This window comes from Oryzias latipes, assembly GCF_053564925.1.
Source record: "Oryzias latipes strain Hd-rR chromosome 1 unlocalized genomic scaffold, Olatipes_Hd-rR_3.1 chr1_Y".
Classification (NCBI taxonomy): domain Eukaryota; kingdom Metazoa; phylum Chordata; class Actinopteri; order Beloniformes; family Adrianichthyidae; genus Oryzias; species Oryzias latipes.
Window position 1 is genome coordinate 149,193 of NW_027616335.1, and position 16,170 is coordinate 165,362.

General features: G+C 38.2%; 1 protein-coding gene across 1 annotated transcript in view; it reads right to left on the reverse strand.

Moving 5' to 3' along the window:
- Window positions 1-15,258, reverse strand: part of LOC101171467 (FH2 domain-containing protein 1) — a 39,244-nt gene extending 23,986 nt beyond the window's left edge. Inside the window, exon 1 of the mRNA XM_023954104.2 lies at window positions 15,057-15,258. The gene's annotated coding sequence lies outside the window, so the exon portion shown is untranslated. The remainder of the gene's footprint in view (window positions 1-15,056) is intronic.
- Window positions 15,259-16,170: the final 912 nt, after the last annotated feature.

Sequence of the window (16,170 nt, forward strand, 5' to 3'; positions counted from 1 at the left end):
CCTTGATGCCAGAAGTTAAACAATAAATAAAGTCTGTTGATTAACTTCACACATCCCACTTTATTGCATTTATTTGTATTACCATAAGTTATGTTGGTTTTGTTTTGTTGGTTGGAAGATTAAACCTAAAAGATGCCTTATGTCAGCCTAACCCACTGATTTAAACTGGACCAATTTGAAGTCTTTAGGTTTGTGGTCTTCACCATCAAAATTTACTAAAGCAGTGCAGAGATGATAGTTACCCATCTTTATGAGAAACTCTTTCACACCAAGAATTCTGACAACAAATCATCTAAAGGAACATCTATCTGGCTTCCAAACCCAGGTAAACCATTGTAGGCTCACAAGGACGCTGGAGCCCATCCCCGCTACTGTTAGGGGAAGGCAGGGCGCACCCTAGTTAAGGGTGTCAAACTCCAAGTCTCAAAGGCCAGCCTTCTGCTGGTTTTCCAAAAATCCTGCCTCATCTGCTGCTGATCACCTGGATAAGATGTGTTTAGCCAATAAGGGGCTCCACTCAGAAAGGACATAGCTTGGATTTGAGCCAGTGCCTTGTCATTGTGAGACAAGAGTGCTAACTACACTACCCAAAATTTTTTTATTTTTTGGTAAACTACAAAACAGATATTTGTGAATATCTGTGAGGATTGTGTACTTTGGTTTGGTTTATTTGATCTCAGTTCTGTTTTTCTTGGTTCATTTTCTGCTTTTGGGTTTTGCGTTTTTCCTGAATCAAGAGTCACACCGGGCTCAATTTGTAAATTACCCACAGCAGTAGTTCATTAAGTCAATCACTCCTCTCTGTATTGAATTGTCTGGTTTTTAGTTAAGCTTTTTCAGGTCATATGCTCTGTTATCATTTTGTTAATTCTTTTTGTCATAGTTTTCCCATGTTCTACTTTAAATGATAAAGTCTTGTGTTTCTGCCCACCAAGCTTGGTTTCCTGCATCTTGGGTCCAACACCTCCACTCATGACAACAGAATCATAAACTTTGTAAAACCTTGATTGTAGTATTTTCTAACTATTTTTTATTGAATCAAGTGTCGATAGGTTGCCAGGGAGCCATCAACTCACAATCAAAGAACCTTCGCTCTAGCTTTCAATGGCAAAGGTCAACGCACCATTAAATAAAATCATCACATGTTGTTAAGCTTAGTTGAATTTCCTTGAGGGTCAGTGGAGTCCTGCCGTGCACCAGCCTTACTCTCCCATGGTGGGGGCAAATATGCTTGTTCAGAGGGTATTTGGACATCACTGTCTTATAATGGGAGAGCTTGTTAGCAGAGAGTGGATTTTGCTGAGCTTAGTGGGGTGTCGCTCTCAGACCTGTTTGCTTCTGCTTACCTGATCTTAATTGTTACAGACAGCAGTTTGGTAGCAGTGGGGCAGACGTTTTTCACCCAACAGACATAAAACATGGTGCTGCATCTGCGTGGGAAATGCAGCTAAATTAAGGACTACAAAATCGAGATACATTTTTCTCAAATTATACACTTCTCATCATCGTAATTTGTCACCTCCTTAAGACTGTGACTATTTCAAAAATTTCTATGTAAAATTGTGGCTCTATAAGTGTTAAGACCAAGTTAGCCTTGAAATTAGCTTTTGGAGTTTCAGGCAAGATATATCAAACATCATAGGGCGTAAAAAGCTGTGAAAGGTCTCCAATGATCTCCCCGTGTCTGCAGAAAGCGGACCTTAGTGCTGGATTTTGAACAAATGATCCTAACATTGTGTTTGATAGGCTGGAACATATCACTAGCATTACAAGAATTACTGAAAGTTTATTTGATGGCTTAGATACAGACTGTCTGCAGGTAAAATGGCCAAACCTGTACATGGCACAAAATATCAAGGTCGTAGACTGCTCAGTGAGTCTGTAGAGTGAAAGTGTTCCTGCACATTGTTTTTCTATGGGTATGCTGCTAGCAAAAGGTCATAGCGAACACTAATATAACACACAAGGGTAATAAGCAAGGGTGCGGTAGGTGATACGCTTTTTTTGGACCCCATCAAATCCTGCAGGCTGCCCATAAGTGCTGTTCACGTGATAAGTGCGTGCAGCTTGCACGTCCTGTACCAATTTGCTAATTTTTGCCCACATACCTATCTAGGTATCTAGCTGCCCTATCTAGCTGCAAGGGCAGTTGTGACTTATGCTTTACTAGCGACTAGAGTTTGGCGTTAGGGCACTGTATGAAAGTAGGGGTGTGTATTGGCAAGAGTCTGGCAATACGATACGTATCTCGATACCCGTACCACAATACAATACATATCACAATATTGTACCATAACTGTGGGACAGTTTGCTACCCTGCATTTATCTCCAAAACCTCTAACATAATCTGTTCCTCTGATGTTTTCATTTCTGATCCTATCCATCCTCATCACACCCAGAGAAAACCTCAACATCTTTAGCTCTTCTACCTTCATTTCTGCCTCCCGTTTCTTTTTCAGTCTCTAAACCAACAAGATGGCTGCTCTCACCACAGTCTTTCCTTTCATTCTTGCTGATACTCTTTTGTCACACGTCGCACGTCAAACCTTCCTTCACCTGCTTTCTTCATTGCAGAAAAAGATTTGATTATGATGAGGTTCGTGTTTTACATCATCTGTCAGTCCATCACCACAGCAAACAAAAAGGAACTCAAAGCTGATCTTTGATGCATGAACTCCTCTGTCACACCAGAACATCTCACCACTTTCTTTTAACTCTGATCCATGTCTGTCAAAAATTAAACATATGTTTCTGCCACTCCAGAATTTCTCATACAGATCACAGCTTCTTGCCCAGTATCCTATAAATTTGATTGTATTTTTACGCAAAGCACTTTGAGGGACCTGTGTTATAAAAGTGCTACATAAATAAGACTCGATTTATTTGATTTGATCATAGATTTCCTCTAGATCCACAAAGATGGAATGCAGCTCTTTCTGACCTTCTCTGTACATCTCCAGCAGCATCTTCAGAGCAAATACTTTTTGTGGTACTCTTTGTTAGAATTAAATCATACAATCACTCACAAATGCTGACCTTTGCCTAGCTTCCTCTACTTTTTCCCATAACTTCATTGTGTTACTCATCAACATTTTTTCTCTGAAGACTCCCATGTGCTTAAAAATTGGCACAAGTACACATCTCCATTGTTCAAGCATCATGGAATATCATCTTCAAAGCTTTCATAGAGGTTAAAGACTGGCGTTTTATTTGATCTTCGCAAAGAAAGCAATTTTTCAAACGTATCGGTCTGATTAAAAAAAAATCGGTAAACATTTAAGACATTATCTCCCCAGTTACCGGTACATCAGACTGGGCCTTCCACTGTGGCATTTTGGGGAGTTTCAATCCGAAACATTATTGCAGCTGGCAAACATTTTGTTTCTGTCTACATTGTTCCTTTCCAAAAACCCAAACGTCAAGCCTTTTTAACAAATCTCAAGATGGATTTCCGGATGGCAACCATTTAAAGGGGATTAGAGCTGTTTGCAATAGACGCCACACAATAGACTGAGGCCTGAACACTGCACAGTCCCCTCATATGCACACCCCAAAATACAAATACACACCAGTTCACGGTATGATTTCCCAGATAACAAAAAAACAAAAGGACCGTCACAAAGCAACAGACAGAACACATACATTCAGCACTTCAGTGTGTGTGGCAGGGAGACTGCAGGCAGCTCAGCAGCCAGAAGGTGACAGACTGCAGTGTGTTCTAACCCATGAGTACTGTTACATAAATCTCAGCAGGGCACCTGCTTCAGAGATCCTTAGTGAATTTCAGAAGGTTATTTCCGTTTCTTAACTTTTTCTCTCACAAAGTATCAAACACCTGTGTGCTGATTGGCAGTTCTTCATCTTGTGTTACCGGTTGTGTAATGCCCGAGCTGGCAATGGAGGACCCAGACAGGTCCCTCACGTCTCACCCCACCCCCAGAAAAAAGCTGTCTCACTGGACAAGGAACCTATTATTCCAGAAATCCGGGATTTATCAAATATTTTTAAAGCTTTACTGTTTGCATCTTTATGAATGCCTGTTTTAATTAAAGTCTGGCAAATAGGGACTAAGGAAAATATATGTGTCACCATGAGTAACCTAAAAAAACTGCAGTTGTCCCAAGTCTCTCAGTGGGACAAAGGCTACACACCAGCGTTTAAGTTGTCTTTGGTTAAAAACAATACAGTCAATTACTTCAATATACTTTACAAAAGTTTAAAGTAGCTAAATGTTTCAAGAAACATCTAAAATGTAGTGGGACAAACCTGCTCCATACATGAAAATTTAACACACACCTATGAGGGATGCGGCGGGCAGGCACAGGGGATTAGAACGGCTCAAACCAAAAACATTTTCTTCACCAGCAAATCTGCAAAATCGTATTTAAGGAGATTATTACAAGGTGCCATTTGTCTGGAGGGTATAAATTCTTAATAAGGTCAAGGTACAGCGTGGCACCTCATGCCATGTGAAGCTCAAACTGCTGCAACATACAGTCAACCATTTACTTCAGCTGTTTTTCTGTTAACCCATAATAACCCAGACCCTTTTTCCCTAAAAGGAAAATTATGTGAAATATAGCATAGACTAAGTGGACCACAGAACACATCTCTGGGGTCACACGGATGTCACCATTGTTGAAAAGTACATAAATTGAGAAAAGCATAAGTACCGTATTTTCCGGACTATAAGTCGCCCTTTTTTTCATAGTTTGGCAAGGGGTTTGACTTATAATCCGCAGCGACTTATATTAGAAATAAATTGAAATAAATACATTGTTAACCCTCCTGTTATGTTCATTTGTGAGGAACAGAGATTATGTTCCTGGGTCAATTTGATATATGTTAAGTGTTAAGAGTATGTTAAGTGACTCAGAGAATCAGAAACCTTTTTTACAGTAAGATCTTGAAGGCTAACAACATAATATTCTATTTTCCAATGATTTCATAGATTCAGAAATGCAATAAAAATGAAAACTGTTTCTACAAATACAGGAGGAAAACAGAGTATTAGCTGGCCAATGATGCTTCATGAAAAGAATAAATAAATAAGTATGAGAAAGAATTACTGTGAAATTATGAGATAAACATTCTGCTATGATTGTGTCATATGAGGTTGTGCAAGTTATTAGTTCTTGGTCTCAGATTTTGTCAAATAAATTTCCCGTCAAAATACGACTTATAGTCCAGTGCGACTTATCTGTGTTTTTTTCTACTTTATAATGCATTTTTGGGCTGGTGCGACTTATACTCCGGAGCGACTTATAGTCCGGAAAATACGGTAGTCCTTTCTGCGGTTCTATCCACAAAAGAAAGTGAAAATTAATTTTCAAATAACTAACACAAACCTTCTTTGTTCTTTTGTGATTGGAATTACACCAGCTCAACCTCCATGAAAATAAATGGTATCAGAACTTTATTTTTATTCTATGGCCTTGTGCAGCACATTTAAATCTTTTCAAAGTAATTGTGTTTTTTAACGGCTTCTTTGCTCACAGAGTCAGTTTGGAATGACTCAAAAGCCTAAAAAGATAACACAAAAAGCTAAGGCTATTTACTAAAACTTTCCAGTGGCTAAAAGTTAAACTTTACCCTCCAATTAAATTAAAAAAGTCCTAATTCTTCTGTTAAGCTATCATCAATCCTTTGAAGAAACACAATTGAATTGTTCAGTTAAGCTTCTAGTGTGACCTAAATTTAATTCAATTCAATTCAGTTTTTATTATATAGCCCAATATTGCAATACAGTTGTCTCAACTGGCATCACTTATTTAACAAAGCATAAAATCATTTATAAAATACAAATAAGTAATTGCTGAACTGAACAGACTACCGTAAGCTGAACTGTCCATCTCTGTAAGGAAAAACTCCTAAAAAAAACGTATTCCGGGGAAAAACAGAAGAAACCTCAGGGATGTCCACATGAAGGAGGGATCCTCTCCCAGGACGAACAGGCGAAAAATTAGCTTATCTAACTCTAAAACTATGAAATCAATGTGGGATTCTAGGTTAAGCAGTACAGACAGAAAGTACAAGCACTTAGCACACTTTTCGACAAGATTGATAACAATCAGCTGCTGGGTCAACATGTTATCTATTAAAGATTTGTTGATATTTCTGCCTCTGGTTCTGCCTTGTTCAATGATAACACAGGTACAATAGCACTTAACGTTAAACCTGGCATATTTGAGTCCACTTGAATTTTTATGCCACTTTTTATAGGGTTTGCTGATAAAAGAAGGGTCAAACACTTTTTTGATTTTGTCCAGTTGTAATCATAGACAAATATTCAACAGAAGGATAATCCCTGTCATTACCAATGGCGTTTTACAAGGATAGCTTAAAGCTTTAAGTAGGACTATCCAACATAATGAAATCCCAAAAAAGGCAACTGAGAGGGTCAAAGTAAAGTTTGAAGCTCTGTTGAGTTCACCCATGGGGTAACTTCTGAGAACCTCTGAAACCTGTTTTTTTTTTTAGAAACCTCAACATTTGGCACAGCTGCAGACTTACACACTGCAGGTACAAATTAGTAGACTGTAGACATTTAACAGACAGCTGGTAAATGTCCAGTAAAACATGAAGGCATCGTAAAGACAACATGCAGATACAGCGGAGAAGCACCCAACACAACACCCCCCTTCTCAGGCTTAGCATAAATCTGTTAATAACAGTCTGTGTATGTAACAAGGGTTTCAGATTTTGAAGATTAAAGCTGTTCATCTGCAGTGTGTGTGAGCTAAATGTGACAATTACTGTTTAAACAGGCTTTAGGCAGGTTAGATGAATACTTATATGAATGACCAACACACCTGTCAGCTGACCTGCAGCTCCAGATGGGATTCGTCTCATAAACTCCACTGTAAATCTCAAGCAAACAAGGAATCTGTGTTAATCCTGTTAATAACTGGTCCAGCACAAAATGTGTGTGGGACTTCACTCGTTAAAATGTTAGCAAGTTGAGGATACTTTTTAATGTCTTATATATTACGGTACCTATAATGGTTCACAGGCAGTCCTACCCCAAAGCTAAGGAGTTTTTTTTCCATGCAGTACCCTGTCTGCTCAAATATTCATTGGGTTTTTCATTTTGCTGTGAAGGTCTGCCTGGTTGGAGAAAAACGCATCTCCACTGGACTTTGCAATGCAAAACAAAAGTCAGAAATAAAACATTACATCTCCAAGTTTGCGTCTTTCAAAGCCATTGAAAGCTGTGACTAGGAATTTAAATCTAATCCAAACTAAAACAACTAACTTATGCTGTATCTCCGAATGAAAAACGATGTGACTTAAATATTTATTTATTTTTCTAGCCTCAGTCAGCACAGTAACGTTTTTTTATTCATTGATAAGAATCATCTCGGTTTAAGTTCTTTGGCGTGGAGAGGAAATGTGGCTCAAACTTTTTTGAAAATGGCCAGACTGTAAGGAGAAAATAGAAGATTTATGGTTTAATCACAACGCCAAATTATTGAATTAACATTTAGCAGTCAAGGCAATTCTTTTCCAGGTGTCTAGTGACCATTTTTAGTCAATGGTAAATGACGTATACTTATATATTGCTTTATACCTTCTTTCGAAGGCCTAAAGTGCTCTACAGTCACAGTCCCATTCACCCAATCACACACACATTGACACACACATTCACACACTGATGGCAGCTCCGCTGCCAAACCTGGCGCCAACCTCCCACCAGAGGCAAGGTGGGGTTCATTGTCTTGCCCAAGGACACTTCGACACATGGGCGTGCAAGGCGGGAATCCAACCTGCAATATTACAATCATGGGTTGACCGCCCTACCGCTGCACCACAGCCGCCCATAATAGACCAACTGACCATACCCAGTATGGAACCTCAGTGAGTCAGTTTGGAATGACTCAAAAGCCTAAAAAGATAACACAAAAAGCTAAGGCTATTTACTAAAACTTTCCAGTGGCTAAAAGTTAAACTTTACCTTCCAATTAAATTAAAAAAGTCCTAATTCTTCTGTTAAGCTATCATCAATCCTTTGAAGAAACACAATTGAATTGTTCAGTTAAGCTTCTAGTGTGACCTAAATTTAATTCAATTCAATTCAGTTTTTATTATATAGCCCAATATTGCAATACAGTTGTCTCAACTGGCATCACTTATTTAACAAAGCATAAAATCATTTATAAAATACAAATAAGTAATTGCTGAACTGAACAGACTACCGTAAGCTGAACTGTCCATCTCTGTAAGGAAAAACTCCTAAAAAAAAGGTATTCCGGGGAAAAACAGAAGAAACCTCAGGGATGTCCACATGAAGGAGGGATCCTCTCCCAGGACGAACAGGCGAAAAATTAGCTTATCTAACTCTAAAACTATGAAATCAATGTGGGATTCTAGGTTAAGCAGTACAGACAGAAAGTACAAGCACTTAGCACACTTTTCGACAAGATTGATAACAATCAGCTGCTGGGTCGGGAATCCAACCTGCAATATTACAATCATGGGTTGACCGCCCTACCGCTGCACCACAGCCGCCCATAATAGACCAACTGACCATACCCAGTATGGAACCTCTGCCCCTGTGCCCCACATGGTTTATTTCCAATTATAAAACAATGTATTCTGTGTTTTCTCTGTTTCAGATCATGCTAAATTAAGTGGAATCCTGGATTAAATGGTATGTTGCAAATCAGTGAAATACACTGTGAAGGTTACAATTCGCAAGCAGTTTGACCATTTTCCTTTAACCCTTCATTTCAGAGCTATTTTCTTCAGATGCTTTCCGCTCAGTGCAAGTGCTTTTCTATTCCAACAATTCTCTGTTTATGTTTGAAGATTGTTGTGCGTGGAAATAACAGCATATCACAACATTGTAAGATCTTCAAAATGTTTATGTCTCAGATCAACAAGGAACCACTTTTTATCTTTTTCATTGGGAGAATTTCCAGACACATTTACTCATCAATCTCCCGATGACATCTGAACTATGCAGTCAATATTTCATTGACCTATTGTAATAAACTAGGTGTTTACATTGTGGGTGCTGCTTTTCTTGAAAACCTTGTGTGGTGTCACATGCAAAAAGGAAATAAGGTCACTAATAATGCAACATCGTTCCAAAACACTGATTAGTGGAAGCTCTCTCTCCCAGCACCTGCTACCTCAGCATCATTAGAATTACACTAACGTTTGCAACCCATCCAATTATTTCATCCCTATGTAAAAAATGTTCATCCTTCAGGTAAGACTAAAATAGTTTGTCCAAAGCAGCACCCTGAGTTAAATGGAAAATCAATTTAAAATAATATCTAAAAATATTAAACAAGAGAAAAAGAACATCAATATTCTTTATTCCTAGGTCTCACAACTGTTGTTGCAGCAATCCGGGCCTGAAATGTTTCTTTATGTAAAATGAGTCTATCTTTAGACTTGCTACAAAACTTTGCATCCCAGCAGGCTCATTATAGAAGTTTAAACACTGCAAGACAAGGACTAATAAAGCGGCTGAATGTGATGCAGAATGCAGGGATACACAAAGGTGACAAGTAAACCCTTCAGGTCACCATAGAGACAACTGCGAGGTAACATGAGGGGAATGCAAACATGTTTATAGAGCACGGAGGACTGCTGTTTTCCCAGGAGACACAGCATGAGTCATTAAAAAACACTTTCAAAATACCACCTACAGCAACTTGTGCACATCAGGAAAATCACAAAGTAAGATCCGTATTTGTAAAACCCACATTTTTTTATTAAAAAAAAAAACATCTAGAGAATAAATTGTAAAAAAGTCAGTTTTATGTTCTATTTCTCTCTAGTTTACTTTTTTACCTCTTTCTTTAAAAGAGAAATTAAAGACATAAACATATGGATCAGTTGAATCCGTTTATCTCTTTTCTTCTGTTTTTCTCTTTTTCAGCCAATTTTAGCCAACACACTTAAGAAAAAGGTCAAACGATCAGGCATTAATGGACACTCTAGTTGCCAAAACCTCTTGCACCCCCCCCCCCCCCCTACTCCCTAACAAAATAAATGAAAGGCCCCCAATATCTTCCTCCTTTACATGACGTCAGAGAATTAGGTTTTCCGTGTTCGTCTAAGCTTCCACAGCAACCAGGGGAGTGGACGCCAACGTCCTCACTGACATAACATGGGAAGAAGCTCTCTCCCCCCAATGGTGGAACTGTTTCCAACACTTGAATAGATTGCTCCTTAAATCATCTAGTCATGAATGGAAGTGTACAAAAGCTCCTGTTTGAGGTGTGGAACAAAAGCAATAAGGGAAGCTACGAAGCCACACACGTAGAGCTTAAAGGACATTATGTTCCTTAAGTGAAGCCTAGACAACACAACTGCATAGCTAATCCTCATCAACGATAAAAGAAACTTAAACCAAACATACAAAAAAAATCATTTTCTTAGGATTTTTTTGGGGGTATTTTTTTTTAGGAACAAAAGAGATTTGTTTTTTACAACTAATGTATAACTGGAGAAAAGGGTATTAACTCCAGAGTCGTGCTAAAAAATAATTACATAACAATATTGAATTATTCTTAAGCTTCAGCTAAGTTACTGTATTTTTCGGACTATAAAGAAGACTGCTTATGAAGTGCATTGCAGTAAACAAAACCTATATTATGGTACAACTACACTTCCCAGAAGGCCTATAGGGTCAGAAGACAATTGTTTTTTTCAATTGGTTAAAGAGGTAGATGGTAAGTTTTTCTTGCAAACTGTGTTGTTATTGATGAGTGTCTTCTTAATCTGCAATGAGCAGCCTTGGCAGACAGTGCATGACAGAGAAGTCAACCTTTTATTCAACTCGCTTACAATAACTCTGAACATTGGCCAGTTGTAACACATACTAAACAGTACACTCACTTCTTAAGTTCAGAATGTATTGACTTGTTATAAGAACTGGACTATATGAGTGACTTCTACTTCCTCGTGTTCCAAACAGGAAGTATCCGCTGGACCTAAGAAACAAAAACCCCAAAGACTTGTATTGAGAAATAAACAGCTGTCACTCAGTCATTCTATTTGTCCCTTTGTTTTTGTTAATCCTCATATATTTCCATTATATATTTAGTGTTGCATTAATTATTCAAGCTATAAATTGACCAATTAGATACCTAAATAAAGGTATGTGGTCTCACATTGAACATATTCATTGGGCGCAGTGGCTCAAGCAGTTGAGCAAGTCAGCCAATGATTGAAGGCTCGGTGGTTCGATCCCCGCTCCCCCCATTTAACTGCCGTTGTGTCCTCGGGCAAGACACTTCACCCTCCCTGCCTCCAGTGTTGCTCCACTGGTGTGTGAATGCGTACAAATGTCCCGGTGATGGTCACAGGGGCCGTAGGTGCACACTGGTAGCCACCCCTCTGTCAGTCTGCCCCTGGGCAGCTGTGGCTACATCAGTGCCTTACCACCATGAATGAATAATGGGCACATTGTAAGAACTTTGAGCTTCTGGAAAAGCATAGAAAAATCTAATCCAATCCATTATTATTATTATTACTATTTATCCAAATCTGCTGCTAATGTAACCCTGTTTTCATTCTAGGAGGTTTGACGTGCTCAATGTGAACCCAGTATAAATCAAATGAAAGTATAATATTTCCGTAATATCCATAGTGCTTTGTGAATACATCTTACATTTTAAAGCTATGTAATTAGCTTGATCCATCCTGATTTTACATGTGTTCTTGTGAACATTTACTGATGTAGTAGTCTGATTCTAGAAGAAATCTCTTGATATTCCTCTTAGGCTTTAGTATATAGAGATGTAAATATAAGCAAATGCACTTTAGAGAATGATTGTGCTTTAAAATCTCTTTATTTCCAAAAGCCCACAAACAGGCATGGGTGCTTCGAATACAAGAAATGTGTTCCTACTACTAAACTTCTGCTCTGTTTACATCTACTACTACTACCTCTGAAAGCTTTTTCACCAATTTTCTTAATTCTCACTGTTGCCATTCATGTTCTGTTGCGTGATTTTAGCTAAAAATGTGCAACGTAGCTGAATGTCTACAGTATATTATTTCTTCAACCTTGTTCAGAAAGGTTGTCTTCCTGTGAAGTTGATGTACAACTTCTTCAGAGCAGAAGAGAGTCTCTGGTTACATTTCTAAATGCAGCAGCCAATGGTGTAACATGACAATGCTTTTTTATGGTGCTTATGAGGTCATGTGGCTATTGAACGGCCAAAGTAACACCATGGTTTCTCACGCGTTGTTGCTTGACGTTCAAATCCACCCCAAGAGGGATTTCCTTCTTTGACCTTTCCATACAGAGAATTGTGACAATGTATTTTTCCCAGAGGACACCTTGTATGCTTGAGTGTTTTTTGGGTTGGATTCTCTTCTCAAATGGTACACTGAAAATATTTTGGAGTAATATAAATGCTGCTATTTCTGGATTATTTTTCCTTATTTATTTATGTTTACCCTGGTTGAGTTGAATATAAGATAGTGCAGACTTACATGTGTGAACTTGAGATGCACTGATCTGTTATTTAAGTATTTATCTGAAATCTATTGGTTCAGCCCATCTGATCCAATACTGCTTCAACAAGTGTTAAGAATGGAAGAATCTTGAGCTCAACTTCAAATATGATTGAGGAAAAGAAGAAACAGATTGGCTGCCAGTAACGCTGAAATGCTAACCTTCCTTAAAGACCCACTCCGATCATCTTTTGATCTATTTTAAAAGCATTCCAAGTGGTCTTTTAATTATCATTATGCAGTTTTTAGGCTAAATAGAAAAAACTGTCAATTTCTAGGAGAAAGTTTCTGTGGCACAGCAGGAGTTCATTACAAATTTAACATTCACACTGGGGATGTGTTATGCGTTCCAGAACATGCTATACGAGGTTTCAAGAATGCTCATTCAGCCCGTGGTGTTCACACTGGACAATAGGCAGTGGCAGGGACGGCTTCTTATTCTTTTGTTTTTGTTCACTAGCACCACCTGAGGTTGGAAGAGACTTGATGCCAAACGTTGAAGCGGTGCAAACCTCATGAATCTTCCTCCAGGCTTTTCCTATAAAAGCTCTGTACAATACATGAAAGACTTGGTGTCATATAATGGCACTTTCAGACCCTGTCCTTCATCATGAGAAAAATACTACAAGAACACATCGGAGTGGGTCTTTAAGAAGAACCTGCCCTTATATTGAAAATTTGAGGTTGTAGGCCTTTTTGTTCAAATGTATAATGTAAACAGCATTTTGTTCTCTAAATTATACATTTTTTTAATACTTCTGAAACGTCATACATTTTATCATTAAATTTATCATTACATTTTTAAAGCACCATTAGTGTTACCTGTTTAAAATGCGGCAAATATTTTTTCAAAGCAGCAGTGTCACACAAATAAAAAACATTTTGTTGGCTTTTGTCTTTGTTGGGACCTGTTTAAAAGTCAGTATCTGCAGATATAACAGATGAATATACCTGTAACAAAACTAAAAATTGGAATCAAACCATTTACAATCTGATCATGTGCAGTGTGCAAAAGCATTGAGTTGATCTGGTCACTCATCCTCATCTAGCATACTCTCAAATTCTCATATTCTTAAAACAAGTGGTCTGCAGGAACTCTGGTTGGGTTTTTTGTGCTGTGTGTGAGGATTAGGCTAAAGCTAATCTTTACACAGCAGCTAATCTTTTAGGGCCATTCTCTTCATGCAACCAAGTTTTCTGAGTTTGCAAGCAAGAGGTTATGAAAGCAAATAAGCACATGTAAAGAACGGGAGTGTCAGCCTGACTTTGACTGCCCAAAACTTCAAAATGTGAATTTGCAGACTAAATTAGCCACACAAAAATTTTAATCATTTATTCTAAACACAGATCATTTCTTTCTGTGATCAGTGAATTACAATAAGTAAAAAAACCTTGACCAGTCCTTTCTGGATTTAAAAATGATTAATCAAGCTGATTTCTACATAGAAAATATAATACCAACAAGGCAAATCTGTGATTCGTTTTCCTAAAAGACAATTTCCACTGAAAAAAAGTTTCTTTTCACTTTTTTTGTAACTTTCAAACTCCTCATTTTACTAACCTCTTGAGATCTGGCGTCCACATACGAGGACGTCACATTGTGGGTTTTATTACCAGGGGCCACTATGAAATTAAAAAAGGCAAATCAAACAGGAGCTCAGAAGTCAAGAGGTTAAAGCAAGTTCCATATTTGCTCATTTTAAATCACTAGTTAGATCAATGGTTTATTTCATATCTAAACAAACTGGTTTTGGAATAAAAATTATGAAGTATTTGATTGAATTGTGAATTTTAAATTAATGAGAATTGAAAGGATTTCACTCACTTGGTGAGTGATCCCTAACCCTAATCTTAACTGAGAAACACCATTTTTTTTTATTAAAAAAGAAAAATCTGACACCCTTATCTGCCTTAAAAGTTAATATTACCTGTATTCACTTTAGATTTGGAGCTTTCTTTTCCTAAATCCTCTTAGTTTCTAAAATCATGATTAATTCCATTATTATTATAATATTTAGTTCCAAAAATACATTTAGCAAATGAAAACCATGTCCAGATTGTTTAGATAGAGGTGACATGTTAAATCAAGAATTTCAATTAAGTTTCTCAAACAAAAATAGAAGTATTAGTCAGGTAATTTTAACAGAGATCATCATGAATATTACATGAAATTGCTGTCAGTAGTGTTTATAAACTCAGGTAATAACATAAAATGACAGTCACTACTTCATCTTTTCCCACGTGACTTGTTTTTTTAGCTGCATTCTTCAGATAGAACTAACTAAGATGAAAGTTTGCTCATCATGTGTTGATGCACAGCAACAGATTCAGCTTTCAGGCTGGAAACACCATGATGTCATTTTGAACCCGGACTGCATTGCAGGACAGCTCGTGTCTGTCCCGCTGTGGCGGGTCAAACCGGAAGGATAAACAGGTGTGGAAAGGATAGGATGCCCACTCGTGTGCTCGAATGCGCCGTCACGCCACGGCGGCTTCCTACAGGGAAGGTGCAGACACAGACAGCGCATCCAGCGCGCGGCAGGATGCGGCGGTCCTGTCCTGACTCACTCACTTACCGGCCAGATGAGAGGACTTGTCCTGGCGCCTATTTCGTTCCGAAGAAAATTTTTTACAAAAAAATGTCTAGAGTTAGTAGTGCTCAGAGGAGAAAAGCCTCTAGTTTGAGGTTAAGTGTGGCGGAGGTCAGCCGCCAGCGTCCCGGCTGAGGAGCAGCACCTAAAGTGGCGACAGTCACACGGACAGCGGCAGACGGCGGAGGGGTTTGGAGCTTCGGCGCCCGTGATTGGGCCAGGTGGGAAACGCGCGTTCACGTGGCCCCACGTGCGCGCTCTGGCAGCAGCCAAACACAAGCAGCAGTGTTATTTAAGGGTAAATGTTTGTGTATCTTTACATAAATTGGTCAGTAAACGGGGTTTGTTAATGTGGAGATGTGTTAAATAAAAAAATATATGTGTATGTATTTATGTAAAAAGACTAGTTACAATTACTTTATTAGTGTTTGATCGAAAAAGTAACAAAAAACAAACAATTTTAATATTTATATTAAAGGACAAAAAGCACAAAATACTGTCAAAAAAAGAAAATTAAAAAAGAAGAAAGAAAACAAAATCGAACACAAATGAATGAACAGTAAATGTATGCATATAACTAAAAATAAATTTAAAAAAAAATATGATTAATTGTAGTGCCCAGCTGGAATGAGACGACACCAAATCTTTCATTTATCGATATAGAGCTGTGAAAGAAAAAGAGTTTGGATGTGCAAATATCATCTCTGCCACCTAAATAATAATAAAAAAGAATAAATAAGTTGCTTACTAGTTTAACAAATATACCCCACCCAAATCAATATTACACAAAATTGTTTGTATGTTATAGTTTCCATAACATGAACTCGACGACATAGGATGCTTGGGCTCTAGTGACCTAATGCACTGAAAACAGAAAACATCTGACAGCGAAGCAGATAACCTGTCTAATTTGTTAAAGTACATTTTCAGCTGGACGACTGTACATGACTGGTGCATGGGAAACCAGGGTTCATGATGAGCTGAATCCAGTGTGGGTCCTTAAGACCCTTTACTCTGCTGCCTACATATAAAGCCACAAAGGGACCTTATACAAGTCCGCAGCGCGGGCAAAATACAGGGTTGTATCAGGAAGGTCATC